Source organism: Mustela nivalis (genome assembly GCF_964662115.1).
Source record: "Mustela nivalis genome assembly, chromosome: 1".
Taxonomy (NCBI): domain Eukaryota; kingdom Metazoa; phylum Chordata; class Mammalia; order Carnivora; family Mustelidae; genus Mustela; species Mustela nivalis.
The window spans coordinates 106,718,905-106,746,432 of NC_139020.1; the positions used below are offsets into that span (position 1 = coordinate 106,718,905).

General features: G+C 45.1%; 1 protein-coding gene and 1 long non-coding RNA gene across 20 annotated transcripts in view; both read left to right on the forward strand.

Annotated features, from left to right (window-relative positions):
* ST6GAL1 (ST6 beta-galactoside alpha-2,6-sialyltransferase 1) overlaps positions 1-27,528 on the forward strand; it is a 118,274-nt gene that overhangs the window by 52,675 nt on the left and 38,071 nt on the right. For 14 of the 19 annotated variants that reach the window (XM_082694377.1, XM_082694373.1, XM_082694372.1 and 11 more), the window contains one exon: positions 6,856-6,920. The gene's annotated coding sequence lies outside the window, so the exon portion shown is untranslated. Of the gene's footprint in view, positions 1-6,820; positions 6,921-23,891; positions 24,082-27,528 lie in introns of those variants that run through there. The other 5 variants (XM_082694376.1, XM_082694371.1, XM_082694380.1 and 2 more) reach the window with 5 other exon arrangements.
* Positions 1-27,528, forward strand: part of LOC309846064 — a 495,527-nt gene that overhangs the window by 39,101 nt on the left and 428,898 nt on the right. The window lies entirely within an intron of this gene.

Here is a 27,528-nt window from a genome sequence, read left to right on the forward strand (position 1 = left end):
CTCCTACATGAAGAATTACAGTAGCAAGTTCATAAAGGGATCTGTTCTGGGGTCAAACTCCCTGGGGGGTGCCTAAGTCCCTGCTTGGCTGGCCTTTGGACAGAGCATGTCCTTTGTCAGTTCACTTTCATGAATAGCCACTCTGACTTGGTTATTAAGTTGCCATGACATCCCAATGAATTTGAAGTTTAAAGGAGAAAAAAAAAAAAGTGTCATAAGGGACATCTTTTTTTTGAGGGGGGGAGTGGATTCTGGGATCACCTGAATTTCTATCATTACAAACAAAAGAGTCGCTCTCTGTTCCGTTGTCTTCAGTGCGTCGAGTGGATCTGAGGGAAGATATATGGCAGCCAGAGAAATTGGAAGTGAGACTAAACAGATGACTTCTGCACTTTCATTCTGCCATGAACGTGCAAAAGTCATCCCGTGACTCACGGCGCAGTTTTCTCTGCTTTTCCGTTTGACAACAGGATTTTGTTTGTTTTTCTTTTTTCCTTTTAAAATGTTTTAGAAAATAAAGGGGTCTAGTTAAAGAGCTGTGCTCGAAGGCCCTGTGCTTCTGCAGGGGTAGCACTGTGCTAGAAGGGGCTAGGCTTGAGAGCAGGACTTGAATCTTGGTTCTGTCCGCTTCTTGCTGTGTGGCCTTTGGGCAGTCACTCACTCACTCTGAGCTTCAGCTTCCTCACCTGTAAAACAACCCACAGAGTTTTTCAGAAGATTGAAGATAAAATGGAAAGCACCTAACACAGAATAGGGCTTCAGTGATTTTTTCAATGATGATGGTGACATGGTCATCACGGTAATGGAGTGCGAGGCTCTTCCTACATAAGGAAGACGTGGCTGGGCTGCTTTCCCAAGATTGTCTGTGTCACCCGAACACGGCATGCTGCTTCCCGTCCCTGTATTGCTGTGTGTTCAGATGTGATTCTTTTCCTAAATAGCAGCTCTGACCCTGGATGCAACCTCAGAGAAGCAGCATACAAGCATGTCAGTGTAACTCTAGCCGCTCAGCACATTTTTAAAAAGGGCGGCGGTCAAAAAGAAAGAATAACTGAAACCACGACCAATGTTCAGTCCTGTGGATCTAAGACCCGCACAAGGGTGGGGGCGTGAGTCTGATGTGACCTCGGTCTCTGTAGAGTGACCGTTTTTGTGCAGGGTCTGATCCCAGTATTTGTTTTTCTTGTGCTGCATGGAGCTAAACTCAAAATAATTGCTCCTTCTGTTACCCAGAGGAAAAAAAAATTGTCCTCTGTGCCGGGCCGGAATGATAACCTTGCTGTATTGGGTTCACAGAATGAACTTGTGTGTGAGCATTCAGTGTTGTGTAAGCAGACTGTGTGTTTTATTTTATGGGCGATTAAGAGTAGGAGGACTTTTCATTTAGTGCTCATTTATTGCCCATGATTAGCCACACAAAATAAGATCTTATTTTACCTGACTTCTAATTCAGCTGTTTGTTTGTTTATTTATTTATTTATTTATTTATTTTTTCGTTTTATCTGTATAAGTCCATGTTTTAGTATATGTTTAAAAGATCCCTAAGGACTTTTTAGGGGCATCTGGTGGGCTCAGTAGGTAGAGCATGGGACTCTTCATCTCAGGGTCATTAGTTCGAGCCCTCCAGATAGGTGTAGAGATTACTTAAAAAAAAAAAAGTTTGTTTATTCAAATCAGGATCCAAATACAGTCCTTACATTGTAATAGGTGGATATGACTTGTAAAATAAAGGGGTCTAGTTAAAGAGCTGTGCTCGAAGGCCCTGTGTTTCTGCAGGGGTAGCACTGTGCTAGAAGGGGCTAGGCTTGGGAGCAGGAATAGTTTCCTGAGGGAGAAGGATTTGGGGCCCTGGTGCTGATTTTGTGACCAGCCATTGGTAAGGTGTGGCTCCGCTGTCCTTATAAACAGAGGCCACCGATGCTGCCACCTCATGGGCCTTATCTCCTCTCATTGCTCAACTGTCCCTCTTAAAATCACCCACTTCTGATTTCTTGTCCTTATATTCTTTTTTTTTTTTTTAAATATTTTATTTATTTATTAGACAGAGAGAGAACACAAGTAGGCAGAGAGGCAGGCAGAGAGAGCCTGATGCGGGACTCGATCCCAGGACCCTGAGATCATGACCGGAGCCGAAAGCAGCGGCTTAACCCACTGAGCCACCCAGGCGCCCTTGTCCTTATATTCTTGAGTGAAAATAAGACCATATGAGATTCTTTGCTTCTTGAAATATTTGAATACCGAAGTCACATTGAGAAGCCCACCCTCCCACCCACAGGACAGTTAAGATTTATGCTTTTCACACTTGTTGGCCCTGGGGGGAGGTTGATAGAGCGTAGATGGTAAGGAGGTATTTTCTGGCTAAAAACAACGACAGGATGTTTTGAGACAGGGGCTTTTGCTCTTGTAAGCCTCAGTGCACAAAGCTGAAGTTTTTGCCGTTGCCACAGGTGGTAGTTCAGCTCATAACAGCAGATGGCATATGTCCGAGTGGCCTGTGGGGTACCCTGGGAGAAGCTGAAGTAGCACAGTCAGAAAGGCCATCGTGTTCCGTCTGCAGGAAGGACCTCTTAGTTGGGGGCCTCCCATTATGAGATTTATCTTGTTAGGCCGCCTATTGTACAGCATATGCCGATGTTTACTTTGGATTAAATGCTATAGCTTTCCGTGCCCATTCATGCTTTCATCCCCTTCTGATTTGCGCCTGTCAGAAAGAGTCCTTCCTGTTGGCCATTTCCTCCATCTCCCCGCCACCATGCTTCTCTGCTTCTTCCCGGTAAGGGGCACCCAGCTCTTGGTCTCTGGTGTACTTAGACGTCTCGATTGTTCCATTCCAAGCACGGTCTGTGTTGTATTGTCAGGTTTCTTGCGCGGCCCTCCCCGCCACCACGCTTCATGCCTGGTACACAGGGCACACTCCGTTCGTGGTGTCTGTCTGTAGCATGCTGCTTTCGTCACATAGGGGGACTTGTGAGAAGGGGAGGTGGGTTCTTGGGGAGACTTGTTTTTAGAGACAGGAGACATGGAAAATAGTGAGGGGTACAAAATGGGAGGCAGAGAATTCCAGAGGAGGCAGGCAGGGCCGCCCACCTCCTCCTTGCCCTGCGACTTATGCTCCTTGGTCCTGACTTCGACAGTCCTTGACAGTTTACTGAGCACCTTCCCCCTGCACTCTCCCATGCCATGAACTTGCTAGCGGTACGCTCGGTTTTGTAATCGACAAAACTGTGGCTCTGTGGAGTGAAATGGCATGCCAAGGGCTCCTTGACTAGTAAGGGTAGAGCAGGACTGGAGCTCAGTGTTCAGATACTGAATCTAATCTTCTTTCTACTCTTTGTCACCTGGCTCAGGTTGGTAACCTGGAGCCTGGGAAGGAGAAAGGACTCAGCCTGAATCGCAGATGTGATTCAGGACTTTAGGTAATGCTGAGCATGAACCTCTGTGTGGCCAGTGAATGGGGAGGGGAAGTAGAGAAAGGATGAACATCAAACAATTACCATGTTCAGTGGAAATAGAAAGCAAGCCACAGATGTGGTCCATGTGTGTAATTTTAAATTTGGTAACAATCATCTTATAAAAGTAAACATAAAAGATGAAGGTTAGGTTTAATATCTTTAACCTAATATCTATAAAATATTTACTTTATTAAGCAACTGACATAGAAGTTATCAATCCAACATTCTTCCATTCTGTTTTTCCATATAGTTCACATATGGCACGTCTTGGGATGGCTTGGGCACACTGCTAGGGCTCCAGAGTGCGTGCGCCTAGTGACTCCGGTGCCAGGTGAAATTGTGTTTTATGTAGTTCGTATATTGCAACAATCACAGTACTGCCTAATGGCTGAGGAAATGGACCCAGAGAGGTTATATAACTTGCCTGGGGTCGCAAAGCTGGAAAGTGAGAGCTGGGTTGTGACCCAGGTCTGTCCCTCCTCTCCCAGCTGCTTGATCTGAGCCTGGAAGGATGGGGGAATTGAATAGGTGGAAATGAGCAATGGCCTTGATGTGGTGTTATTACCCCTGTGGGTTTGCCTTGCTGCTGGGTTGATAGTATTGTGTGCGTGTGCGGTGGACAAGGGGGGCCGGGGGCAGAGCTGGGGTAGCCCATTTCCAAACCATTGTTAGACTTGCTTCTGGGGAGGTGGCTGAGGGATCAAGGAGAGTAGAGGGAGCCGCTATCTTCAAAGGCAAGAGCGGAACTCGGAACTCGAGGGGGTCCTTTCAGTATGCGGCGAGCATGTTACGGGAAGGTTCGGGTTATAACTCGGAGAGAACTCAGCCCCGGCCAGGCCGTGAAGTGCCAAGCAAATGTGTTTGCCCTCCCTGTGCTAAGGCAGGAGACTCTGTGTTTTATCTGAGTTTTATGCCTTTCCTGGAAGACTGCGATAGTTGTGATGGAGGGAAATTGGGTTAGGAGGGCCGTGTGCCTGCCTTGTGGGCGAATGAGTGGGTTCTAAGTTGTTTTTCTTGTTTTAGTCACAAATACTGCAAAAGCAGTAACGATAGACTTCTTAATTCCTGGCATTCTGGCACATTACTGTTCATTTCACAGTGTTCTCTTGCTGTCATCCATTTTTCCGATTGTGGAAAAGAAAAAAAAGTTTTTATTATAATTGTAGCATGGATGGTGTTTATTGTGTCTCCCTTTACCATAAACATTTTTGTATCTTTACAGTGTGTGTGGTATGTGAATGGCCTCTGAGGATATCACTGAATTCTATATTTAATTTGCCTGTTTCTATGGCTGGAGATTGAGATTATTTCAAAATTGAGAAATTTAATGCTCTATCCTGCAACCTCATGCTTAGGTTTCTTTTCTATCTTTTGTAATTAGCTTATAAATTCAGAACACTAAGATTTGTAAATATATTTATGAATTGTTTTAATTACATTAAAATATAATTTAATTATATGGTCTATATTTCAATGTAATATAATTAAATATAATTGTTTATAACTAGCAATTATAATTATAAATTTAAAACTTTCTTTAAAAATTTATTTATTCATTTGTTTATTTGTTTGAGAGAGAGAGTTTGAGTACGACCAGGGAGGGGCAGAGGCAGAGGAAGAGGGAGAGGGAGAGAGAGAATCCCAAGCCGACTCATGCTAAGCAAGGAGCCCGACACAGGGTTTGCTTGATACCATGACACTGAGCTGGAACCAAGAGTCAGACCCTTAACCAACTATACCACCACCCAGGTGCCCCTAAAACTCTTTCTTTATAATAAATACCCCAGCCTTTGAATTCTAGGCCAGAAAACTATAAACATTTTAAAATATGTTGGTTGTTCTGAGGTCTTGCTTCCATTTTCTCAAAATACAGCTTGTTTTTTTTCTCTTCCCTACCAGTTTTATTGAGATATAATTAACAGACAGCACTGTAGAAGTTTAAAGTGAACAACACGCATTTCCACTTTCCCATCAAGTGTTATGTGAGCTCACCATTTTTTGCCACAAAAAATGCACCGAGTATGAAAATTTCCTCAAAGTTTTGCGAATTTGAAAATGAGGGTAAACGTGCCAAGTGTTTATGTGGACTGACTTCCTCATATGCCCCTTGGAACACCACTGACGTCACTGAAAAGAGGGACAGACAAGGCCACCATAGGTACTGGGGGCCTTTCCTTGAGGCAGGTTGGGGAAACAGTTTCCTATGTGGACTGATGCTGAGGGCCAAGCCCCAGTACTCACCACCTTCAAGTCTGGACACAACATTCCCCACAATTCAGCCTCAGTTTCCCATGGGGGAACCAAAGGAGCAAGGAGCTCCATCGTGAACCAGAGGTAGCCTGCAGAAAAGGGCTGAACTTCCCATTTCCCTCTGCACCTCCTATTGCTTGTGGATCTGTCACAGGCTTTGGAGGCAGAGAGATGTGTGGGGGTGGGCACGTTATTTAATCTCTCACTGGCTCATTTTTCATCTACAGTTGCCAGGAGAGTGAACATGTTCCTCCTTGAGAGACACTAAGAGCAGTGCTTGCGACATAACTAGTGCTCAGAGAAACTTGTAAAGAGTGGGTTTGAATCTCAGACCCGACACTTTCTAGATGCCTGCTTTGGGCAAATCACTTAACCTTTCTGTTCTTGCTTCAGGAAAATGGGATGATAGCCCCTGCCTCACAGAGGTGTTTGGGGGTTTTTGTGAGATGATGGGTAGCATAGAGCTCAGCACAGAAAAGCCCCTGCATAAAGAAAGCCAAAGGAAACACATTGTTTTAATTTTTCTTTTCTACTCTGCAGAAGGGAGAGCTTTATCCCCTTCTACTGGTCTAAGCAGCAGTTCTGTTCTAATGAGCTCCTGCATTTTGACCACATTTGTTGTTATGGTGCCTTTTTATGTCTTACATTGTAGGTAGGAGCAAAGCAACATTTTTCATGTCCCTGAAGCTTTTAGCAGGTTTTCATAAAGTCTCGTTTTGAAGGTCAGCAAGTACCTAATTTTACCAAGAAAGGGTGATACTTCATAGACTTACTAATTTAGTGGCCTGTCCCCACAGCTGACATCAAAAGAAACCATCAGGTTTATGGAAGGTATCAGGTGTTTTGTTACGCTCAGATGAAATTTGTCTGAATGAAAAGGTAAAAGGCACGATCTTTAGGAAATACAAAGAAATGACCAAAGGGGCACTTGAGCACGGCCTGCCCATCCCCTGCTCCTGTCTGTCCTCATCTTCCTGTCTGAGTTGAGATGTCTCTCCCAGGTTATCCTCCCTGAGCCATCGGGACCCGGTGACTGGACTCTTCTCATGGTCACCTACTGGGTGACTGTGATTCTTTCTTACCTGCCTTTCTCCCTCGGAGGCGGAGACCTGCCGTAGTCACCCTTGTTATCATTGCTATCTTTGTTACCTAGCACTGAGCCTGAGTCACCGTTGGATCCATGTCACCTACCACTGGGCCAGAACAGCATAGCACTCCGTGTAAGTATTTGTTGGCTGAATGGATGAACTTGTGAAAATCCACCCGTGATGCTAGAAGGTGTGTGCATGACAATGGCAGATGGATTTGCAAAGGAAGGTAAGCTGAAGATTAAGTGCCATTTTCCCCGCCTAGGCAAAGGACAAATGAGTGGAGCAGTACTTCCCTTTGCTTCTGCAGCTTTATACCTTGTGAGGCATGGATTTATTCCTTTATCCCAGCTGTTTCTCGTCCTTAAATGTCCTCTTTCTTTCAACATCTCACAAGTTCCCATCAGTGCCATTGACCTGTGCCAAAGATTTGGCATGAGTCTAGTTCCATGGTATGTTCATGTCCAGTTTGAACTCTGGGCATATCGCAGAAAGTATGAATGTTTCCTTCTTCAATCCTCATGACTTGTGAGTTAGAGAAGAGCCAGAGCGAGCCTCCCTGGCTTTCCTTGAGCAGCAGGAACTGGTGGGACTGGGTGCTAGGCAGGTATAGGAGTAATCTTGGTGTGAAATACTCTTTGCCTAGAAATGTTGCCTCTGGGGCCTTCTGCTTCATCACTGCTCATCTGGGAAGTCCAATCTAACATAACAACAGTATTCTCTACTGAACACCTATTGTATGCAGGGCAGTGTACTGAGAGTTTCACTGATAGCCTCTCAAATCCTCATATGTAAGGACTAATGCAAATCCCCTACATCTCTCATAAAGCCTCGCTGGCTACTGAAGTCAGCAGCATGACACAGTGATAAAAGGAGAATTTGAGAGGAGCCAAGAAATTCGAGTTTCGGTTTGGCTCTGTTGCAGACCCGTGATGTGGCCTCCTCTATGCCAGTGGGCTGTTTTCTCATCTCTAAAAATGGGATGGCGAGAAGCCATGAGATGCTTTCTCAGTTCCCTTCTGTTTCATATCCTCAGTGTGTCTACTCCAACCCAACCTGTTCTCTTCTTTGCCTGAGTTATTGTAGATTACAGATCAGAATTACATGGTTTAGTAGCACCGTACGTTCTGAGTGAGGCTTATCTCCTAGCGATACTCCACTCTTCCAATGCCAAAAACCTTATCTTGTTCTCTTAAATGCTTCTTAACTCTGAGCCTACCTCATTGGTGAAATATGATGCTGTTACCCTTGTGTGAGGCCCTGGAACGTCTTGGGTACATGTTGCCCTGAGATGGTTGTTTCTGGGCCCCTTCAGTCTTTTTCACGTTAAGACCTGAGGTTGGTTGTCAGATCCATTTTCAAATAAATTGGACTTCGAATGGGATGAACTTCTTCTTAACCGTTACTGTCCCTTTTGTTATTTAGTGCCTTTTGTGCCCTAAGGCATCCTTGTCTGCTCCAAGTTCATGAAGATACTCTCCTATATTTGCTTCTAGAAGTACTTTCATTGGAACTTTCACATACAGTTCTAAGATCCTTCTCAAATTAATTATATGGATAAAGTGAAGTAGAGGTTCAAGGTTAATTTGTTTCCTCTGCATAGATATCCAGATATTTCAGAACAATTTATTAAGATTTTCCTTTCTCCATTGAATTTCATTGGTAGCATTGTAAAATGTTATTCCTGTATATGTGTGGGCCCGTTTAGGGATTTTGTGTGTGTGTTTTTGTTTGTTTGTTTTTCCCTGTTGTAGTTGTCTGTCCTTACCCCATTAACACATTGCCTTGATTACTGTGCTTTTATAATAAGTTTGGTAATGTAAGTTCTTTAGATTACTGTGGTTTTATAATATTTGGTAATGTAAGTTCTTTAACTTTGTTCTTCTAAGATTGCTTTTGCTCTTCCAGGTCTTTGAATTTCCTTATAAATATTAGACTTAGCTTGTCAGTCTCTACAAAATAACAGTGGGGATTTTGACTGAAAATGCATTGAGGCTGTATCAGTGTGTTTGAGTTCTACAGAGAAATAGAACTTTCTTTTTCTCTCCCTCTCTCTCTCTCTCTCACACACACAGTTTATTCTATTTTTAAAAAGCTGGTAGTGATGCTCTGAATTGATTTTGAGACCAACTCATGTAAAATACATGTTTTTGATAAACACTGGTGCAGTGAACGAGAGGGACCTATAAAAGAAGGGATTACCACCTACTGGGAAGTGCTGCCAGGGTCTACAGTAAACTGTAGGACACAAGGGAGGAAGGGCCAAACCAGGCAGTGCTTTGGAAAGTCTGGGAAAACCTCTCAGAAGTCCTTGAGGAGTTGACATAGAAAAGGAGGCATTTAATATATTTGACAAGAGGGTAGGGAGAGGTATTTGTGCTCAAGGATGACAGCAGTGGTGCGAGTGGGAAATGGTGAGGTAGGATGGGTGGAACTTCCTTGGTTTAGTCCAGCTGGAATGTGAGAGCTATGAGGGAGTGGTGGAATATGAGGTTACAGATAACAACAGTAGCAGTAAAAATCACAAAAACTCTGACGACAGCCTAAAAAATTTAAATTTTATTATGTGTGTATCAGGAAGGCGCTGGAGGGTACATTAAGAAATGATCCAATTTCATTTGTGTTTTACAAAGGTTGACTCTATCCGCCATGTGCAGCTAGACCAGTCTCTGCCCTATGTAGTCATGAATTAGAACAGAAAAGACAGACTCAAAGGAAACCCAGTTCTGGAAGCCAGATCCTAACCCACATTAGGCAATTATCCTTTCATTCTACCATGCAGCTTTTTAGAAGATCCACCCAGATAATACAAATTGTGCTTTTTTTGAGCATATACTGAAATTATTATAGCCCCTTTCAGGGCATGGTAAGAAGTGGAGATAGAGCTCATTCTGTCTATTCTTTCTTATTCCCTGGGTAGGGTTACCTCATCTAGAGAGCAAAGTTATGGGAACCTGTGAGAGAGTGAAAATCTCTTACACCTACAACGTGGCATTATTCTAGGTGCTTTCTAACTATTAACCTAATTAATCTTCACAATATTTCTCTGTGGTATAATTATTTCCATTCCATAGATGAAGAAACTGAGGTACATTGCATTAAGTGACCTGCCTCAAGTCACACATCCAGCAATTAGCAAAGCTAGGTTTTAGGTGAAATCTATTCTCCTAACCACCATGAGGCTTCTTGGTTGGGTTTGATTTCATTCTAGCCATGTCCTTGAATCCAGACCTTTGAACAAAGATGGTCATGAAAAGATTTGGCTGTGAGTCTCAATATTGCCAAATTGGAATCATCCCTAATATAGAGGAAGAGGAGAGTTTTCCTAGCTAGGAGAAAGAAGGATGGCTTCTTGGAAGGAAATGATATTTTAATGGAGCTTTGGAGAGATGAGTGAAATTTTGAGAAGCAGAAACTGCTGAGAACGAAGGGCAGCAGTACCAGCCGAGATGATGTAATCCAACTATAACCTCCCTCTGTTGTAATTAAAAAACTAGACAGAATGCAGAAGTAACTACATGAGAGCCCTAAGAGTAATAGCAGACAGATAGGATACTGGGCCTGAAACTTGGACAATGACCCATAATGGTCCTTGTCACATGGAATTGCATAATGGTGTGGGAGGCTAAAACGGTGAGATAGCCCTATCTTTCCAGCCAGAAGAACCCAGCAAAGGAGCCACCAGGGAGTGGGAGGAAATCACTGAGAGGAGAGAGCTGGAAAAAGGGCCCCACTCACTCTGTGCATAGACTGATAGAAGTCACGGGAATGCTCCAAGGTGTGTGTGTGTGTGTGTGTGTGCATGGCATAGACCCAAAGAAGCACAGCAAAGGTCTGTGCTTGACTATGACATTAACACTACCCAGGTCCTAGATGAACCCTGTGTTGCCTATGGGACAGGGAGACCCAATTAGCCTAGTGAAGGCTTTGAAACCTGAGCTGGCAACAAAGCTACCAGTTGCAAAAGAGGGAGACAGAATTTCCAATCTGAACCTAAGTGGGTTAATTGTCCATTAAATTAATAAAAATATCAACATTTCTTTCCAGAGAATTTTAGCAGGATTTAGTCTCATATTATTCAAAAGTCCATGATACAATCCAAATTTTCTCAATATAAAAAGAGCCAGGAAAATCTGAATAATACTCAAGGGAAAAGACCATAATAGGTGCTAACCCTGAGACGACTCAGATGGAATTATGAAACAGATGTACAGTAGCTGTTATAACTGTTCTTCACTCTTGAAATGAATGAAAAGATAGAAATTATCAGCAGAAAAATAGAAACTATACAAAATAACCTGATGGAAATTTTAGAGCTGAAAAGATAAAGTAATAAATTCATTGCATTGGCTTAGTGACAGAAAAAAGATGACAGAGAAAAAAAATTCGTGAACTTGAAGATAGATCAATAGAAATTATGCAGAATTTTATATTTGTAAATAAACATTTTTTAATTGGGAAAAAATGAACAGCATCTCAGGATACCATGAGACAACATCAACAAGTTGAAAATTCATGTTATTGGAGTCCCAGCCCAGAGGGTGGGGAGAAAAAAATACAAAAACAAAAACAAAAAACCTATTGGTGCAGAAAAATTTGAAGATGGAATGGCTAAAAATGTCCCAAATGTGGGGAAAGACATAAACTTACAAATTAAAGAATCTCAGTGTGGGGCACCTGGGTGGCTCAGTCGGTTAAGTGTCTGACTCTTGATTTTGGCTCAGGTCATGATCTCAGGGTCTTCGGATCAATACTTGCATTGGGTGGGGTGCCTGGGTGGCTCAGTGGGTTAAAGCCTCTTCCCGCGGCTCAGGTCATGATCCCAGGGTCGTGAGATCGAGCCCCACCTTGGGCTTTCTGCTCAGCGAGGAGCCTGCTCCCCCCCACCCCCAGCCTGCCTCTCTGCCTGCTTGTGATCTCTGTCTGTCAAATAAATAAATAAAATCTTAAAAAAAAAAAAAAAGACTTGCACTGGGCTCTGTGCTCAGTGGGGAGTCTGCTTGAGTTTTTCTCTCTCCCTCTGCCCCTCCCCTCACTTGTGGGCACTCTTTCTCTCTCTAATAAATAAATAAATCTTAAAAAAAAAAAAAAACTTAGTGAATCCTAAATAGGATAAACTCAGTAACAACTACTCAGCCACATCATAATCAAACTGCTGAACGTGAAAGATAAAAAATATGAGAGCAGCTAGGGAAATAAGTTACATTTCCTATTTAATAGGCAAGCCTATTAAAACAACTGTAGGCTTCTCATTTATAACCAGGTTGGCCAGGGGCAGGGGAATAACATCTTGAAAATACTGAAAGAAAAGACCTGTCAACTCCAAATTTTATACCCAGAAAAACATATCCTTTGGAAGATAAAGATCTCAGGATAAGGAAAAAACAAGAAACCTCATATCTAGTAACTCTACTCTTTTGTTGTTGTTAAAGATTTTATTTATTTATTTGACAGAAAGGGAGATGGTGAGAGAGGGAACACAAGCTGGGGCAGTAGGAGAAGGAGAAGCAGGCTTCCCACTGAGCAGGGAGCCCGATGTGGGCTTGATGCCAGGACCCTGGGATCATGACCTGAGCTGAAGGCTGAGGCTTAACGACTGAGCCACCCAGGTGCCCCAAGCTGCCCTACTCTCAACTGCTAATGGAAGTTTTTCATGCTGAAGGGAAATGATGTGAGTGGGAAACTTTGAACATATATGAAAGAAAAATAAGAGTAATGATAAATAGGTATCTAACACCATAGATTGCTGTTAGTAAAACTACAGACAAAAGTACCAAAGTAAACAAAAATCCTAAGGCCATGACACAGGGGTAAATATATATTACTGGCAATATTTTCGACATGGTTCCTTCAAGTTACATTTCTTTTTCTCTTCCTTCCCCCTCCCTACACAATACTTTCTTTCAACTAAGATTATATTATATGTGGTTTTATAATATTCTTTACCAATTCACATTGTATTATAAACACTTTTTGCTTAGAAACCTTAATTACTGAAAGTTTTATTAGGTTTGATAACTTATGTTTTGAAAATGAATATATTTTAGAAATACATACTGATATATTTATGGATGCAATGCTATGGTGTCTACAATTTGTTTTTAAAACCCAAGCTGGGGGACTCATTGGATATGGATGATAGAAGATTGGCCATATATTGGGGCACCCGGATGGCTCAGTCGGTTAAGCATCCAACTCTTGGTTTTGGCTCAGGTCATGATCTCATTAGTGGTGAGCTAGAGCTCTGTGGCAGGCTCAGTGCTCAGCAGGGTTCTGCTTGAAGATTTTCTCTCTCTGCCCTTCCCCCAACTCATGCTCATGCTTTCTCTCTCTCAAATAAATAAGTAAATCTTAAAAACAAACTCTGAAAAACAAGTGACCATAAATTAATCATTGCACATGCTGGGTAAGGAGTACCTGATAGTTCAGTTTACTACTTTCTGTGGTTTTCTCTATGTATGCAATCATTCATTCAAAAGCTTTAAGAAATCTTCATGGATGTGATTTTTAATTATTTCATCATATCCTGTTTTGTGGACATTCCATAACATTTAGGTGTTCCTCTATTGTTGTAAATGGTGGTTGTTTCAGGTTACCTGTGGGCTGAGATGGAACTATGGGCTTTGACAGCTTCTCTGATTATTAACTTTTGCAGATGTGACTATTGAGTTAAAAGAGAATGGATATTTTGGTGCTTTGATACATTTTGCCAAATCGCCCTTCAGAAGGGATAGTGTATGTAATTTCCATACAAGAGGTATATAAAAGTGCTCTTGTCAGCTTTCTGTTATATACATTTCCAGCCTCTATTAATTTGATAGATTAATTTACTGTTTTCATGTGTCTTTCTTTGGTTTCCGGTGACATTGAGTTCCCCAGCCTGACACTGAATTGCTTCCCATCTTTTTAGGGAGGGAGCAAGGGAGGAGAGTAGAGAGAAAGAAAGACCTCTGCATTCCTCACTTTGAAGATGAAAGAACAGACACAGGGAGCCCCGGGTTCTAATCCTGGCTCTGTCCTTTTTTAGCTACTCACTACACACCCTCAGCCTCTCTGTGTCTCAGATATCTTCAGTGAAGGCCTCGAGCAGGCTGCCAGCCTCCGTGGGGGTGAAGTTACAGAAATTCACCGGGGTCAGCCTGGTGTGCGGTGGTCCACCAGGGGATGGTAGCTGTCGTCCTCGGATACGATGTCGTATCAGGATACGATGAAAGGACCTGCGCTGTCCCGTGCTCAGAACTGGGTGTCCCCACTTCTCGGCTCCCTGCACAGGGTAGGCCCCTGAGGGAACTGCTGCTCCTGTTTGTGTCACTGTCTCTGTACCTTTTGTTCTTTGCAGTCTCTCTGGTCTTTCAGCTGTGGCTGGGAGATGGAGGCAGTGTCGTAAGCCAGGAAATCCTGGGAGCTGGGTGAACGAGGAGGCAGGAGTTCTGACTGACTGCTGATCATATTTATGTGGGTCAGTGGGAATGCATGTTGTGGTGCTGGGCTTAGAGGCTTGGGGTGAACTTTAGGTGGGTGTGTTTGGCTGTGACTCACCTTGTTTTCTGCAGCAGAATTCAGACCTGGAACGTGATCTTTCCAGGGCAATCCAGCCAAGGTGTGTGTGGTGGGGGAGGGGGGTCTTTGCCTCAATTCACTGCCCCCTTCCTGGCCCTTCATCTTCCTCACCCTGTTTCTCTATACCTAAGCCCAGAGACCTTAAATTGGACTTGTTCTTACTACACACACACACACACACACACACACACACCCTACTTCTAGAAGGTTGAGAACAGCTGAAACAGGAAAGAGGACTGTGGCTCTAAATAACCCATCTGCTCACAGACTAAGAGAGAACCCAACGTATTCTTTCTCCATTTACAGCTTTTGATTGGTGAGAAGTGGGGGTGGTGAGAACCCTTTGGGTTATTTCAACACTAAGTAAGAAGGCCAGAACACTCCCCGAATACCCCCCGAACACCCCCCAACACTCAGCTCAGAGCAGGGATGCAGCTGACTAGGTACAGAAGCATTTCTCTTGAAATTAAAGTTGGGTGCCCAGACCTCAGTGCTCCCTGCCTACCCTGGTTTCACTCTGGGACCACTTCACTGACTTCCTGTTTTCTTCTTAGGGGGCCAGTACAGTTGCAAGAGACCTAAGGGTAAGGTTAGCAGGCGAAATGAGTTTGGACTATTTTCTGAATCAAGGAAAAATCCAGACAAAGGACAGCAGGCTTTCTTGTGAGAATTTGTTTTTCCTGCCCTGTCCAGGCAGTGAGCTCCCTGCTCCATGGAAATTGGGGCAGAACTTTCCAGTCCCCTCCTCCTGCCAGGACTCCCCTCCCCTGTGGGGTCTGCAGAGGTCTCTGGGGGACAGACTCTGAGGGAATTGAATAGCTTTGTGTTTTCATGCGTATGATCACAGAGAAGGGATTCTTCTAACAGTTGTAATAATTGAAGGATGCTTTATTGAAGGATGCTTTAAGGAGAAATCTTCAGCATCTTAAGTATTCTTGAAACAGTGTTTCTTTTTCCTCTTTGAAATGGGCAGGTGCTTTACCCACAAGCTTTATTTCCAATGGCTTTATAGAGATGAAGAAGTTATATCATGCTCTTAGAGAAACTTAAAACAACAATAGTTTCATCTGTGTGCTGGAAAGTTCCTTCGATAGCCCTGTGAAGTAAGGATCGTTCAGCTCCCTTCCTTGTGAGCAAACAGAGGCTCGAGAGGATACGTGACTTGCAAGGACACACAGTGATTTGAGTGGACAGTTAGGGATCTCGCCTGGGACCTGGTTTCTAAGTTTTCCAGGAGTTCAGCCTTCCTAGAACCACCCCCTTGGCTCTGACTTCCCGAGGGTCCAAATCTGCTTATCTTGGCTGTGCCGCAGACATCGGCTTTGTCGAGGTGAACATCGAGGTCCTGTATTTAGCCAAAGACAAATATTGACTCATGACACTCCCAGAAAGTCCATCTCCTCTCGAAAATGAAGACTTCCTCCACCCACGGCAGCGAAGCCGGCTGCCGCCTCTCGTGCCCCCTCCCTGCTCCTGCTGGGCACAGGTATACAAGCCACCAGTGAGTAAGCATGGTCCTTACTTCCAACCCTTAGAGCAGTCCCCGGAGGTAGGTGGTTTTGCATACATTTTACAAAGGAGGACACTGAGTGCTTATATCACATTTGCCTGAGATCACACAGGGATGAATAATGCGGCTGGGATCCAAGTCTAGATTCTTCTGACTGCAAAGCTGCATGCGCTCCCACGAAATTTTGCTCTGCTCTCTCAAACTGGGTCCCATCTGAGTGTCTTCCTCATCCCAGGGTTGGTCCTCGTCTTGTCTGCACGGGGGCCTGCACCCAGGTTTTCCTGGCCTGTGGGACTTGGGTCAAATCTCAGTTGAGATCCTGGCTCTGTGTCCTAAGAGTAGGGTGCTTGTGGGCACGTCTCGCAGCCTCCCTGACCCTGGGTATCGGCGCTGCACTGCCTTGAGGGGTTATTTGGAAGATTTGGCAGGTATCTGGTCTCAGATGTGGCCTGTGGCAGGTGGCTCAGGGCCCAGAAGCAGCAACTGTTCATAGTTTCTTGGCCGCTTCCTTTCAGGGAGTGGAGGGGTGTTGTGAGCTGCAGCAGTCTCGTCCTGCTGGAGCTGGGTAGTCTCTACAAGCTCAACACTTCCCTCCCCTGCTCTGAAGCTTCTTATCTGCTCTCCACTGTGTGCCTCCTAATCACCGGACTCATCTGGGGTGACTCACAGTGCCACGGGCTGAGGTCCCAGTCTCCCTTTTGGAGTCCCCTCGCCCACCTCCTTGCTGTTTCTCTCCTGTCCTCCAGGCTTTCCCCCTCCATGGATGCTTTGATCCCAGGTTGGATGTAAGGTCCCTACTCCTGGGCTGTGACTCTTAAGCACCTTTTTTGCAAGAAGAAAATATTCATTTATTTGGCACATGAAGCCAAGCCACAGGCACTGACCATGGCCCTGGCAACATTGAGGTAACTAGCTGATTCAGGTGCTCACTGTCTGGGGCTGTGTCTGTGGGGGCGGTGGGATGCTAAGTAAATAGTGCATTAGGTATTTAGGTCATTGTTTGTCTGATTTTCATGGCATTTAAGGCTGTTAGCATTGTGAGTGCAGGGGAGTGGCAGTTACCTGTGCATCTATAGTTCTGCACTCAGAGTTATCAACATCTTTGTCGAATTCATTGTTCCAAATAGATGTGGTCCGAAGGTAAGCTCGCAGCTTTGCCAAGCCTAGTGGTGGTGGTGGTGGGGGGAGGATTGTGGGGAACCCAGGGGTGGCCCTTCCTTGTCCCCGCCCTCCTCCTTTCCCCTCTACCCTCCTAAGTCATATTCGTTGACTGGGTCAGCATGCAGCAGTTGACAACTTTTTTTGCTGACTTGCCAGTGGGCTGTAGGAAGGAGAGCTCACAGGCTTCAGGGCCAGACATTGACTGGGCAGGGTGCATGATTCCCCAGTCTCACACTCCTTCTATATAGTGTTGCAACAGCAGACTTGACATTCATGAGGGTGTTCTATTGAGATCCTTGAGAATTCTCTTTTTTCTTTTTTAGGATTTTATTTATTTATTTATTTAGGGAGAGTGTGGGGTGGGGGCCTGTGCAAAGGGGAAGGGAGGGAGAGGGCATCTCAATCAGACTCAGTGCTGAGCATGGGGTCCGTGACCCAGGGCTCGATCATGCCTTGAGCTGAAGCCAAGAGTCCGAGGCTCAACCGCCTGAGCCACCCAGACATCCCAAGAAATCTTTGAGAATTCTTAATCAACCTCCTCTTCAGCATTGTGACCAAATTCTCATTTATTGACAACAGTCCTAAGGTGAGACATTCATTCTCATCTGACAGAGGACTCATGCATATGCTACCAGAGTGCAAAATTTCCCCCATATATGCAGTCAGACATAATTGAACAATTAAACAATTTCTGTCTCCTATGATTTCGTGAATCATGAGTTCATGATTTCATGAATAGGGCTGTAGGCATTAATAAATCCGTTAGCAGGCATTCATCATAGAGTATAAACTTTCCTTCACAAGGACTAGCAGCCTTATTTCTTTGGGAACTATAGTTCACAAGGAATTATTTGTATCATTTTCTGGTGCTTGGAGGGCACAGAGCCTGCCCATTCCCCTCCACCTCCCAGTACCCCGGGTCGCGGTCTGGGGATGAGCCCTCTCACATATGAAGGGACTGGCTTCTTCCAACTTTCTGTGCACACACTTCATATTTATTCACGAGCAAGATCAGCCTGTTTTATGTTTAGGACCTTTGGGGTTGTTTTCCAATAGTTAACAATTTCAGATGTTGACTCTGTAAATACCAAAGGTCCACCGTAATACCAGCAACCATCCGGGGCTGTTATAAGATCCAGTTCACCATATCAAGTATCTAGCATCCCAGGTGTGCACTGGGCTTTGATCTCAATACTGTTGATTTTCTTATAACTGAAACCATTTGCTTCCGGTGTTAGGTGGGCACGACTGTGGCCGAGAGAGTCACAGGTCAAACAAGAGGGCCACTGGAGCATAGCTTTTAAGAACATGGTCTTCAGATTCAGACAGTGCTGGGTTCCAGTTTTAGCCCTTCCATTTACTAGTCAAAGCCCTTCAACATCTTTAAAATTCAGCTTCCTTCTTTGGGAAATGGAAGCAATAATGTTGCCAACCTCAGAGGATGGCAGTTAGGGTTGAACGAACTCTTCTGTGTACAGTTTTAGTTCTGCACCTGCCATGGAGGATGCCCCCAGAAGGAGCCACGGTGACTTCTCTTCCCCTCTCTCTTTCTCTGCAGGGATATACACCCAGTAGGGGCTTCATGTTCATTGACGATTTCGGTTCAAGTCTGAAATCATTGCCCTATTTAAAAATTAGCCACCTCCCCTCCCCACCCCAACATACATATTACAAGGCCTAGCAGTGGGCCCTAGTCTGATACTGAGTACCACTTGTATATCTTGTGCTTGGCAGTGCTGAAACAGCAGAATGGATGTTAGTGAACTCTATCCCCACAGAGCCCTATCCAATTGGAAGGATAAGATCTTCACCTTCCATAGCACTGGGAGGAGCCTATAAGAGAACGCTCATTTGGGTCGGGAGTGTGGTGCAGGTCCACACAGGAGGAGGCCTCCTCCCTGGAGACCAGGAAACTTCCTCTGTGGAGAAGGGCAGGGAATGGGTCTGCCCTGGGACCCCTGAAATGAAGGGAGGGAAATGATGAGTAGGGAGGGTTGAGGGTGTGACAAGCTAGTGAATGCTGAGATCTGTGGATCTGGCCCCTGAAGAAAACTATCCAGGCCGTCTACTGGTTAGCATGCTCCACTGAGCACCAGCTAGGTACCAGTAGAAAGTCGTCTATGCATATGGGTGGTAAGGAGGGATGCGAATATAGAAAACTTAAGAAAACCAGCCCTTGACCTCTAGGGGAGAAGGACCATTTGCCAAGAGGGCAAGTTGAGCGCGAGCCCTTGTCTGAGAGGGCACCGGTTGCAGCACACTCCATGCCCACAAGATTAATCTTCAGTCATGTTGCTGCCTGTGTCATCTGGCGACCAGACTCACCCTCACAACCGAGGGGAGAGAAAGGTGAAAGATGCACGTGGAGGCGAAGGGCAATGAGCACTATCTCTGGTAGGCCTGATTCCTCCGACCCCATAACAGACGTGAGTTGTTCACATCTCCCCTTGGAGAGGATGGTCCAGAATTGACAACAGTTTTGGCCTGAAATTCTCAAAAGACCCAGACTGAGCCCGAGGCCCTGCTCCCTCCTCAGGAACTCTGGGCCATGAAGGGGCAGTGGACGCCCCGGGTTGTGGAGGAGCCTGGGCTAAGCAAGGACTTCACATGCTTGAGGCCTTGTTGTTGACTCACCATCCACGTTAACCCTAGGTTGAGCCAACACGGCCCCTCCCACTCTGCCTGAGGCCCCCCTCCTGCGAACATTCCCTTTCTTCAAGGGCTCCTTGTTTATTGGTCTAGAGCAACTAGATCAGAAGCTACTGAGGACAGTATTGGGCATCTCTATTTTTAGGTGCTTCCTAGGTGGTGTTAAGGCCAAAGTAATATAGAGAAGTAATGAGTGCCCTAGTGGTTCCTTTCACCTGCACTGACCTTGATGGCTATGGGACTAGGGGGAGGGTCTTCTATGAGGACAGACTCTCAGCATTCTCTTCCCTTTTCTCTTTGTATGGTGGCCCAGCTGGCCGGACCTAGGAAAGAGCTCAATTTGCTAAGATGAGCAAGGTAAACGTTTGACACTTTGGTGGCCTTAAGAAGTGGCAGCTCACCGTCAGTGACCTTTGGGAAATATCAGGAACTCTGACCTGACATCCTTCTGTCTGGTCAGCTAAAAATCAAGATGGAAGGGAGGAACAAACAGTCCGTGGCATGATCTCCGGCCCAGGAATTCCTGGGGAAAATTATGTTTAGAAAAACACTAGCAGACGTCCTTGTTCTTATTAAAGACACAGTTCAACTGGCCTTAAAGAAAGATGTAGGTCATCAGACCCTCATTATCAGAATTTAAGAGAAAATTCTTCATCTTTGGTCTTTCAGTAGAAATCTTTCCCTCCTGTGTCGTCATTTGGTCTTAAGCGAGAAATCCGGACCCCCTCAGTAACTCTGCTGGGCTGTAACAACTCTGTTCTTCAGTCCCTGAGGGGGGCGTCTTTCTGGCGTACCCGCTGCCTGCGTCAGCTGCTGAGCCCTGAGAGGATGGGCGGGGTGCCTGTATCTGTTTGATCTGTAGTCAATAAAACACTGGCTTTATAATGCTCTGCTCCGGAGCCTTACACACTTGGGGGCCAGATTGTTCCAGATAAGAATGCCTTACTTCTGCCTAGTTGGGGGGCAGTTGTGGGTAGTTTTTTTTAAGCACCCTACATATCTAGCCAACCAGTAAAACCTGTTTTTCAGGAAGCCAGCTGGGATCAGAAAGTTATGATTTTAGGGGAGGATAAGAATTGGGGCATACAAACCAGAATTTTTTGCCCAGGGTCTCCAGAGATCCATCAGAAGCTTAGAATATTTCAAAAAGCCAGATGGCAGAAGCACATTTATTTAAAAAAATTAAAAAAAAAAAAAAAGGAAAGAAAAGAAAATCTGTACAGGCCAAGGAAATTATCCAGTTTCTTTGTATCATGCTGGAATTTTACCAGCTAATCGGGATCACAATGACAATCTCGTGCTGATCAAAATCTCTTATTGGCAGCAGTATCTCTGTTCATTTGATAACAAATAAGAACTCATGCTCTTAATTAAATTTGGCTGATAGCATCTTCTAAAGCCTGGCAGGCGTAACAGGAGGAAACAAATACAAGAGGCACTTGGTGTGGACGAATTTGGGAACCTCTGGCTTTGACTGTGTTAAGGGACACTCCTATTGCTTCCCTGTGCTGGGGAAGTGCTGGGATGAGGAGAGATTTGTGTGGATGATGGAAAAATCTATTGCTGGGAATTCTTTTTTTTTTTTTTAAGGATTTTATTTATTTATTTGAGAGAGAGATAACCAGCAAGAGAAGGAACACAAGCAGGGGGAGTGGGAGAGGAAGAAGCAGGGTTCCCACTGATCAGGGAGCCCAATGCGGGGCTCCATCCCAGGACCCTGGGATCATGACCTGAGCCGAAGGCAGACACTAATGACTGGGCCACGCAGGCGCCTCTGCTGCTGAGGATTCTGTTGATATTCCTAGACCAGTAGAAATAAAAATTCAGGAAGTCTCTACCAAGAAGCTCTGTTGGGGTAAGGCCAGCTGCATTTGGCTATTTTGCTCACCTTTCATAGTCCACTGCTCTTACCTAGATGCAGGGGTGGGTGGGTGTGGGGGGGGTGTGCGCGCGCGCGCATGCTCACTTCCTGGAAAATATAATCCTGGGCTGGGGTGCCACTTTCAGCCACAGCTCCATCATGGTGGAAAGATCGCAGTAGGGGTGCTGCAGCCAGCCATCCTTGACATGAAAAACAGAAAGAGGTGTCCTGATGGGATTAAGTGGTAGCCCAGCTGACAAAAGTCATGAAAGGGGAGCCCATCACCGTGAAGGCTTCTAGAAGCCAGGATAAGTGGACTGCTTCTTAGAGGCATTGTGATGAGCTGAGGTTACCCCTCTGGGGGCAGTGGGGAGTCAGGGTCTCTAGGGACAGAAAATTTAGGTTCTGAGGTACAGAGGAGGGTGAGGTTTGCATACTGAGGAGTTGAGGAGATGGTGATCAGGGCAGAGGAAAGAGGTGTTACTGGAAGGTCCAAGAACGTGACCAGCCATGGCAGCTGAAAGCAGCCAGACTCTTAGGAACCTTTTGAAGGGCCCTGAGTAGAGAGACAGATGTTGGATAGCACAAGCAGTTTGGGGGATTAGAATCATCTAGTTTGACCATTGGTGATGACATCTCAAGCAATTAGCTTAAACTCTTGGAGCTTCCTTTTTGTGTATAAAAGAGGATTCTTAAATGCCCACCCCCCGTTACCCGTTGGGTAACGTCTCTAAATTGCTAGCACCCAGGAAGGAACTTAGTAGATGGCTCATGGGCCTCTTTCGCCTGTATTGTTGTAATAAGTTTTTGAACGGTCTTCCTTTTTAAACTTTCTGCAACGTACTGTGTCCAGCACTTGAATCTCAGTGCAGCAGCCAGAAGGATCCCTTTCAAACTAAAGTCAGCCAGGTCTTCTTCGGAGTGAAAGCTAGAATCCTAGGTGATTTGGTTCCCAACGCTTCCCAGCCTCACCTTCTGCCTCCCTTCTTCTCGCCTGCCCTGGTCCTGGTCTCGGTGCTGTTCTTGAACAGGTCAGGCCCGTCTCCCGCCCAGGATTTTGCTGTTTCATCCACCTGGAATCACCTTTCTTCAGAAATCTGCCTCCTGCTCAGGGAGGCTTTCTGGATCGAATTTAATACAGACGTCCCTCTCCCTCTTTTCCTTACTGTCCCTGTTCCACCTCCCCTGCTTTGATTTTCCACATGGCAGCTGTCTACTTCCAAAGCGTCACATACATATTTATGTTGTTTTACTCTTTTGCCGTTTCCCCTCCCTGGAAGGCAAGTTCTGGCGGGGTGTGGGATTTCTGGCTGATTTCTGCACGGCCGGCCGTATCTCCGGATGGATCGCGATAGGCACCAAGTATCAACAGCAGGAACAAACCTCTCCCTGAGTATTTGTGCGTGTTGTTCTCACGGACTCGGGGACTGCTGCAAGGTGGAGGGGCTCAGGCCTCTCTTCTCATGTCTCTTACCCCGAAGTCCCCTGGACAACTCAGGACTTAGACCCTCCTACATACAAAAAACAAAACAAAAAAACCTTGGGAGAAGCATTAAACTTGAAACCACTGAAATCTCAACAAGACTTGAAATCTAACACTCCGTTTACAGGAAACAGAGGGCAGAGAGGAGTAAATTAAACAATACGGTAAGGAGGTCCTCGGCCAGATTCAGTCCCAGGCACATTCCGTGGGTCAGGTGACTTTGTTTCTCCCACAAATATATGTCCTAAAAAAGGAAAATAAGGGCGTGGGGAATGACTCGAAATTAAAAGAGAGTTGAGAGTGGTTTATCACTCACACAAAATGTTTAGATCCTCATTTAAGGCATTTAGTGTAAAAAAACACTTTGGGGAGAACTGGTAGCAATTGGAACGTGGTTTGGGTTTTAATGGCACTATGGTGCTATATTTATACTCCTGAGTTCTCTGGCAGAACCCAGGGGGTGTGCATTGTATTCTAGAGAATTAAGCTCCCTAGAAAATTATTGGAGGGCCTCTGGTCCCATGTTTCCTAAAGGTGACGCATAGCAAATACCATCCTGGATGCCAGTGAGGGAGGTTCCTTTGTGACCTAAGTGGATGTCCTAGGACATTAGGACAGTAGGACATTTCTCGTGGAAGGCCAATGGAGAAGAGCTGGTGGTGGAGTCGGATCTGAGGGCTGGCATTGGCTTTAAGTTACACCAGGGGAGGAAGAGGGGGAGGGGAACAGATCAAGTTGGCAAGTTGTTGGTACTCTTTGGAGCTGGGCTCTGCAAACAGGTTGACTGTGTTAGTCCCTATACCTATTTGTCTGTGTAAAAACTTCTGTCATGGAAACTTCATGCTTTTTAAAATATTATGAGGAGGTGAAACAGTCCCACTTCCTGAGGAGGAGGGAGGCCCATTTGCTCTTTGCTTTCTCTGTTGGGTGTGGGTTGAAGGAAGAAGGGGTGGGCCTATTGCTTGGGAGGGGCGCAGTGCTTATTTAACCCTCCTTACAAGCCCTTCTGCTCCTTTCTTGGCTCGACTCTAACTGGCCGAGTGGAGTGCCCTGTGGTTTACGGTGTGGTAAGATGGGGCAAGAGGCTGGATGGGGTTGGGGCTGTGAGCACTGGTGGGGTGCGGGGCAGTGGGCAGCATCCAGAGGGGAGCTGATGGGGTGTCTCCTTTCAGCCAGGTACCAGTCAAATGGGAAGGCAACTATTTCTACAAATACACAACTGTCGAAGGCACTCGGTTGAAGACAGGAGCAAATGGCCCGTGATTTCCCTTTGCCGGGGCTCTGCTCATCCTGAGTTCAGAGCTCTCCTTCCCTGTGGGGCCACAGTGTTTGTGGTGGGAACCCAGTGCCCCCCCACCAAATTCTGTTCTCGTGCTTTTCGAAAACCTCAGGGAAATGTACTCAGGCTTGCCTTCTCCATCAGTGCCTGCCTGGCTGGGAAAAGACGTAATCTCTGTTAAGAGACACGTTTTATGCAGCCTGGGTCTGAAACAGTTGGTGCAGGCAGGAATGAAGGCGCCTTTATCTTTAGGGCTTTGAATTGGGCAGGATGTCCCTCCCCACACCCTCCCACCACTAGCTGGGAGGCTGGGCTTGCCCTCAGGTAAACACGGGCAAACACAGCTACCCAGACACCCTGTGAAACCTCTCCTAGTTTCCTTTCACCCTCTCTGCAGATTGGTTAATTACAAGTTGGTTTCCTGTTGCTTAACATGTTTCTGAGGAGCAACACTGTGGCTTGTCAGATATAACTATTAATTTTTGGTCCTGCACTGGCACCCACTGATAGAACTCACTCTTGGGAGTGAGTCAGCAGCCTCAACCTTCGGGGACTCTCTGGGGACTGTGGAAGCGGCTATTAGCACACCTGGCCTCAGCACTTGTGGCTGCAGGAATTAAATGAGCTTCACTGAATTACAGGAGCTTTCCCATATGGAAAGCACTCAGTGCATGGTAAAAGCTCAAGAATTATTAGCTGCAACAAATGATAAAGCCTATCGTTAAATTGTCACCACAACCCTGCAGGGGCAAATTTTAAAGTATTATTATCCATCCTTTAAAGATGAAGACACCAGGCTTATACAAGTTGGCGAACTGGACTATCCTCCTTTATTAGACAGATAGAAAAGCCAGGATTTGAATCTGGGCTTTTGAGATAACAGAGCATGAGCTCTTTCTCCAAAGCCAGGGCTTCTCAAACTGTCCATGAAGAATCATGCCCCCCCAACCCGTCACACATCAGTAGTTTCTAAAATACAATGAAAAGGATTTATTGGACTAGTGAAAGGAACGACATTGAAAATACAAGCCTTATTTTTTAAAAAAAGATATTTATTTATTTATTTATTTGACAGACAGAGAGAGAGATCACAAGTAGGCAGAGAGATGGGGGGGGGGTGCTTGATCCCAGGACCCTGGGATCATGACCTGAGCTGAAGGCACAGGCATAACCCACTGAGCCACCCAGGCACCCCACAAGCCTTATTTTTAAAGCAATTTTTAGATTCGATAGGCACAAAATCACTCTTTCAAATCAGTATAAAAGATGATTTCATTAGATATCTGTACTGTTCTCATTGTGGATCTTGAGAAAGCTTTCTCAAAGTAGCCCCAACTGTAGATCTCGCTTTGCAGAATGCTGCCCTCTGTTTCCCAGAGCATGGTGTGAAGGGGGGACCACTCAGATCAGCGTCGAGTGGGTGCTTGCTGAATGCCCATATCTGAGCCCATCCCAGGCTGTGGGGATCAGAACGACTGAGGGAGAATTTGGGAATCTGAAGGTCAACAAGTCATGCGATGATCACGGTGTGCTCACAGTCTGACCGTCAGTGCTCTGTACACTGCTGCTTCTCCTCAGGGATAATAGAGGATAGGGAGATGGTCAAGGGTGTGTAGTGTTTTAGTCTATACCCCTCTCCCCACCTGGCTTTTGTGTTGTTGTTGTTTTTAAATTCTTAAGAAGTTCCTTTCCTTAGAAAGTCACTGGCTGAACCTGGTTTTTCAGCTACCTGGTGGAGAAAAACCAGGAGAGAGAATGTAGGTTCTGGAAGCCAGAAGGAGGAAATGACTAACTTGGTAAAACACAGCTGATGAGCTGAACAAGGTGAAAACCGAACCCTGACCATTTACTTAGCAACACGGGAGTCAGGAAGGTCTTTGTTGACGTAGATGAGAGCAGTCTCCCAGAGATGGCAAGGCTTTCTGGGATGCGTTCAAGTGCCAGTGGCAAGGTGGACATTGGAAACACTGACCTCACAAAGTTCTTTCAAGGAGATTTACTGCAAAGGAAAGGAGGCAGGAGCTGGGAGGTGAGATGAGGTCAAGAAGCTACCCAGAAGGGACAAGGAAGTGAAGATTACTTGGAATTTGTGCCGTGGTTAAATCTGTGACTCTTAGAAAGTCTTAATCTTTTTTTCAGTGAATTCTTTTAGTAAAACAGAAAAATTGTCTCCTATACCTTCTTTTAAAGCTCTTTCAAACTCTGCCTACTCCCAAATGATATTGTCTGGAAAGAGTCTGCAGCTCATTCTTATTCCTTACATAGCTTAATTTGAGCACATTTTTTTTTCATATGACATTGCATTTTTTTCATATTTGCTTCATTTGTATTTTGGCTGAAGTGTTCTAAGGTAGATTTCATCTCTACTTTACCTGCATGGGACTTTTTAAAAAAACCAACATAACCGTATTATGTAATCATAATAAAATAAGACTGATTATTATGCCTAACAAAATTAACAATGATTTCTTATTATCATATAATGCCAAATCTATATGCAAATATCCTCACTTGCCCCCAGTGGTATTTTGTTCAAATCCATTCAGGCAAAGTCTGCACATAGCATATGATATTTCTGTCTTTGAAGCCATTTGTTTTTCCTGTCCATTGACCCGGAAAGGAACCCAGTTCAGTTGTTCTGTAGAATGCCTTGCTTTCTGGATTTGTCTAATAACGTCTCTGTGCTGTCATATAACTTCTTCTTTTTTTTTTTTTTTAAGATTTTCTGTCCGCTCCGCGTATAGCCTGCTTCCTCCTCTCTCTCTTTCTACCTGCCTCTCTGCCTACTTGTGATCTCTGTCTGTTAAATAAATAAATAACATCTTTAAAAATTAAAAAAAAAGGGGGGGGGCACCTGGGTGGCTCAGTGGGTTAAAGCCTCTGCCTTCAGCTCAGGTCATGATCCCGGGGTCCTGGGATCGAGCCCCGCATCGGGCTGTCCGCTCCGCAGATAGCCTGCTTCCTCCTCTCTCTCTTTCTACCTGCCTCTCTGCCTACTTGTGATCTCTGTCTGTTAAATAAATAAATAAAATCTTTAAAAATTAAAAAAAAAAAGATTTAATTTATTTATTTGACAGAGATCACAAGTAGGCAGAGAGGCAGGCAGAGAGAGAGGAGGAAGCAGGCTCCCTGCTGAGCAGAGAGCCCCATGCGGGGCTAGATTTTTTTTTTTTTTTTTTGGATAAGAAAGTAAAACAGCTTTATTGCTGATACGGAGAAAGTTTTTTGTTTTTTT